This window comes from Corvus brachyrhynchos, unplaced genomic scaffold (assembly GCF_000691975.1).
Source record: "Corvus brachyrhynchos isolate BGI_N302 unplaced genomic scaffold, ASM69197v1 scaffold200, whole genome shotgun sequence".
In the NCBI taxonomy this organism is placed as follows: Eukaryota; Metazoa; Chordata; class Aves; order Passeriformes; family Corvidae; genus Corvus; species Corvus brachyrhynchos.
The window spans coordinates 5,073,519-5,078,746 of NW_008236184.1; the positions used below are offsets into that span (position 1 = coordinate 5,073,519).

The 5,228-nt window shown below is 56.4% G+C and overlaps 1 long non-coding RNA gene across 2 annotated transcripts in view; it reads left to right on the top strand.

Moving 5' to 3' along the window:
* LOC108447685 overlaps positions 1-4,225 on the top strand; it is a 5,218-nt gene extending 993 nt beyond the window's left edge. Inside the window, exons 2-3 of one of the 2 annotated variants that reach the window (XR_001863344.1) lie at positions 1,208-1,397; positions 2,939-4,225. This is a non-coding gene — a long non-coding RNA (uncharacterized LOC108447685). The remainder of the gene's footprint in view (positions 1-1,207; positions 1,398-2,938) is intronic. The other variant, XR_001863348.1, reaches the window with a different exon arrangement.
* Positions 4,226-5,228: the final 1,003 nt, after the last annotated feature.

Here is a 5,228-nt window from a genome sequence, read left to right on the forward strand (position 1 = left end):
TCCGGGGCTGATCCCGCTCCTCCACGGGCTCCTGGCTCTGCTCCCCGGCTCGGTGATGCACGCTGCTCCCCGCACAGCTCCAGCAGCGGGGTCATTCCCTGAAGAAACAGGAATTCCAGTGGGAATGGAGCACGCTGTGGTTTCCAGCCTGGGCTTTACCGGGCCCCAGTAACTCCCAGTAAGCGCTGCTGGCACTGCAGGGGATGGCAGAGGCAGAGCCTGGGCACGGGGGAGCAGCCCTGGGAAGGAGCTGCAGATCCCCTGTGCCCTGATCCCATGCTGATACTCCTTCTCCTAATTTCCCATCCCTCTCCATCTCTCCCATCCCTCCCCTCCCTTCCCTCTCCCTGAGCCACACCGGCCAAAGCAGGTACCAAACTCCCACTGCAGAGCATGGAGCATCCTTGGAGAATCCATCAGGAATCTGGGGTTAGCGTGGCTGAGTCCTGGGTCACGTGCATGCACTGTTCCCGGGGTTCTCCAAATCGGGCAGTGGCTGAACAGGTCTGCGTCGAACCTGGGCTAAGATCCCTCTGGATTTGGGCACAGGCTCAGCACCATCCCAGCTCCCTCCGCCATCCCGACTTCCCCCAGCAGTCAGGCCCCAGCGAATCACTGTCATCTTTATATTTTTTATCTTCCCTTTCCCAGCAGAGCAAAAAGCCCAGAAATTGCGGTGAATCGATTTGGGGCCCCGGAGTTTGGACAGGTCCCATTTGCCGAGATCTTCCTGCCCGTAGTCTGCGGCTGGAGCTTCCATCATCCCATTACACGGCTGCCACGCGGCCGGCACCGCCGGGGAGGAACAAATTACCCCATAAATCAGCTCCCGGGAGGGGAAGGCACGGAGCTATTAGGCTGCTCCGGAGAGGGATGGAAGCAGATGGGGAGGGAGCCGGGCTGGGAGGTCTGGAGAGGGCTGAGCTGCACCCAGAGCTGTGCGGCTGCACCGGGTTCGGCTGGGCCGGGATAATCCATGGGCTGTGCCTGGCCACTCCATGGGTTGTACCTGGATGGTCCATGACTTTGCCTGGACACTCTGTGAGCGCTCCTTGGATTGTGCCTGGATGGTCCATGGATTATGCTGGGACATTCCATGGATTGTGCCAGGATGGTCCATGGACCATGCTGGGACATTCCATGGATTGTGCCTGGATGGTCCATGGGCTGTGCCTGGATGGTCCATGACTTTGCCTGCATGTTCCAGGGGCTGTGCCTGGACATTCCTTGGATTGTACCTGGATGATCCGTGGGCTGTGCTTGGACACTCCATGAGTTGTGCCTGGACATTCCTTGGATTGTGCCTGGATGCCGCATGGGTTCTGCACCACCTCCATAACATTTACCCCATTGGAGGCTCCACAAAGCCAATCCCTGGGCACTCGGGTTGGGAGGAGGTGAGTGGGGTTGGGTTTTATCCGCCTCTCCCTTTCCCTGACCCCTCCTTGTGAGTTCTCCTGGCTTTAATGAGGAATTCCGAGGGTTCAGGACTGAGCCTGCTCCAAACCCTCAGCTCTTTGCGGCCGTCCCTGCGCAGCCCTGATCTCATTGTGGGATTATAATTAGCAACTACAATGCCATAATTATGCACCACTTAACTTCTTGGCTTTAATATCTGTGGGAGGCAGCAGGAAAGCCGGGGAGCAGATCCCGGCGCTCCGGGAACGGGGAGGGAGGAAGGCCTTTCCGAAGGGTGTCATCCTGGCGTGCGGCTCCGCCGGCCCTCTCCCAGAGCCGTTCCCATTGTTCCCGGTGAGAACCAGCGAGCCCCGGCTGGGGGCGATGGGCAGAGGAACAAAAGAGGGCTGCAGGAAGGAAACGCTTCCCAGCCTTCTGAAGGCTCCTCTCCGCAGCAGAAAGGCTTTTGATTTTTGTCACTTCTGTTCCTTGAAATAACCTCCCCTTAACCTCCTCAAGTTTCCCTTGCTGGGACAGAGAGATAGGGCTGGAAGCGCTGGGAATTCTTGGCTCCAGGGGCCTTCTGGGGAAGCCTTGGATCTCTTTTTGACATTCCCGGCCTTGCGGCCCATCTGTGTCTTCACCCACAGGAGGAATATCCAAACATTTTGAAGACCTCCTTGGGACCCTGAAGGGCAGGGACCATCCCAAGAGAGCCCCCCACGGTCCCTACCCTTCCCAGCCTCTGGAATAACCCAATTTTGGATGGGTTCTCCTGCAAGTCCACGCCAGCCTTCACCACCTGTGTCACTTAACTCATCAAGAGCTGCCCCGCTGCTCATTATTCGGGGTGAATTAAATTGTTTGTAATTGATAAATTATGCACAAGCACCTGCCAGTTCCGAACTGCAGAGCTGATATCAACCCACCCAGGGGGACTGGTTCTAATTTTATCTGAGCCCTGCATTGTGCCAGGCCTGCCTGATGTGTGTTGTATTGATTTAACAAGGCTCCTGGGAATTAGGCTGGTTTGCTAATTTTATCCCTGGGTGAGATGAATCAGATTTCCACACAATGAGGGCATTGTGTGCTCGGGGCCAAGCCCAGTGAACCTGGCCTGGGGGATGGCTGTGGTCAGCAAGGGGATCTGAGGGGTCCCTGCCCATCCCGGGGTCATCCCAGTCCATCTCCCAAGGACCAGCCCCACCCTGGTGTCCCCTGAGCTGCTGTCCCTGTGCTGTCACCACTCCAGACACGTGGCACTGGCAGGAGATGCTCCAAGAGCTTTTCCTGCCCACATCCCCCAGACCACTCAGAGCAGGAAATGGGAGGTTTGGCCTCAAAATAGAGTATCCTGGAATGCCTCATCCCATGGGCACCTTCCACTATCCCAGGATGCTCCAAGCCCCATCCAACCTGGCCTTGGACACTTCCAGGGATCCAGGGGCAGCCCTGGGAAACCTCAGGTCCTCACCACTCTCACAGGGAGGAATTCCTTCCCAATATCCCACCCAAATCCACCTTCTTGCCATTTAAACAGGCCTGGATGGTGCCAGGGAGTGCTGCTGGAGCTGCTGGGATGCTCCCAGGAGGGCACTGGTGGAGCAGCAATGTCAGGACCGAAAGGAAGCTCAGGAGAAGACTAAAGCTGTATTTTTTCCGTGCCTGTTCAATTCCACATGGAAATAGTCCAGAGAGGGGATAATGGAAGAACCTGAGTCGTGGATTGGGTTCATCTTTGCAATCTCTGTCTCAGAAATCCTCATTATGGTGAATCCAAGAGTGTTCCCAGTTCCCTGGAGCCTCCTGGTTCCCATCTCCCACTGGGAAGACTTTCCAAAAGCTGCAGCTGAGGCCGGGCACAGCTGTGCCCTGCCAAGAATTCCCTGCCCCACCCTTTCCCCCCTCAGTTATCAGATAACCGGGACAATTAGGAGCTCATGACCATAAATAATGGAGATTATGCAAGGGAAAACAGCGGTTGGGATAACACATCCTGGTGTGTTGGATCCAAGAGGCTGGGAGAGACCTTTGGCTTCTGGAAGTGGCTCAAACCAACACATTTGGAGGGTGAAGCACCAGCTGGGGCTTTGCTTTATCCCTGCTTTATCCCTGGTTTCCTGCCGTGGTTGTGGTTGGATCTCTCCAGGGCAGGATTTTTGTGGATGTTTACCACAACTGGTGGAAAACCCCGGGATTTCTGGGCGTGGGGTCTCCATCTGTGCCAGGCCCGGCATCACCCTGGATGCGGGACCATTCCCAGGCATCACCCTGGATGCAGCCTGGAAAGCTGTCTGGGATTCCTGGATGGGAGCTGCCATCCAAGAGGAGCACTGGGAATCACGGAATCCTGGAATGAGTTGGGTTGGAAGGGACATTCAGACGTCGCGGGCAGGGACATCTTCCACTAGCCCAGGTCGCCCCAAGTGCTGTCTAACCTGGCCTGGAACTCTTCCAGGGATGTGGCATCTGCCAGTGGAGGAGCGTCCAGAATTCCAAGTCGGGACAGCCTCTCCACACTGGAGAGAGTTGAGAGCACCAGGAGGAACCAGCCTGGGATCGGGAAAAGGAGGAAGCTCCAGGGTTCACCTGACCCGGAGCCACCAGGGCTCTGCTCCCTCGCAGTGTCACCTCCTGGGAGCGGTGACACTGCAGGACAGCCCTCCAGGGAGGGAAGAGCCCGGCAGATTTTTCTGGATGAGATGACAAACCCAGAGGAGCCAACCAGCGCATTTCCATGCGGGAATTCTGCATAACTTGTCTGTGCATATGTTCCAGCGGCCCCCAGGCAGCCAAAAGAAAATGAAAATTAATATTTTTTTTTTTAGCTCCTGTTTGAAATGGATGCGCCTGCTTTGCTTACAGCCCTTCCCCCTCCTGCCCTGCAGACCTTCAGGGCTTGGAGCCAGCCTCCTGCTCATGACGGATTTCCAGAATATGGGAATATGCTGAAGCTAAATGCATATTTGGGGGCTGATTTGGCTGTTGGGAAAGGGGTTGGCAGGGGGAGGAAAACGGGTTGGATGCCTGGGTGGGGAAGTCTCTGTTGGAGCTCCAGTCGGAGCTTCTGGAGGGTTTAATTCAGGGGGGATGGTGGCTCCCCTTCCCCATGGGAATGTTTGCTGAGGGAGGGTCTGGTCCCAGGGATCTGGAGAGAGCACGGAGCTCCCTGTGCCCTGGGATTCCCAAACAGCTCTATGCTGGGAACCCCTCTCCCCTGAGTTCCAGGGACCCCTCTCCCCCAGTTCTGGGTCCCCTTCTCCCCCCCAGACCAGGGATGGACCAGTGGATGCTCCTCCCTCCCTGCAATCCAGCCCCGCAATTCCCGCCACGGAGCTCATTGGGAAAACAAAAGTGCTTTTCCCACTTGCCGGCTGCCCTTTTATTTTTGGAAGCCACACATGCAATCACAGGCACATGGCCCCAGCAATTAGGGAGAAAAGCACTTTTCTTCTGCAAGCCCAATTACCCATCCTCTAATTGACATAATTATTATCTTGCACTTTTCTAATAATATTTATTGAACACCACAAATCCTCGTTGGCAGCGGAGCTGTGCTGGGAGCTCAGCAATTTTCCATCCTAACAGGGCCCGCGTGGGAAGGACGGATCAATATGGTGAGAAATAGGGAAGGAATTCCTCCCTGGGGAAGTGGGGAGGCCCTGGCCCAGGTTTTCCATAGAATTGGCTGCAGCGTCCAAGGACGGGGCTCGCAGCACCCTGGGATAGTGGGAGGTATCCCTGCCACGGCAGGGGGGGGGTGAGATGGGATTTAAGGTCCCTCCAACCCAAACCCGTCTGGGATTCTGTGAATCCCGGCCCGGGGGCGG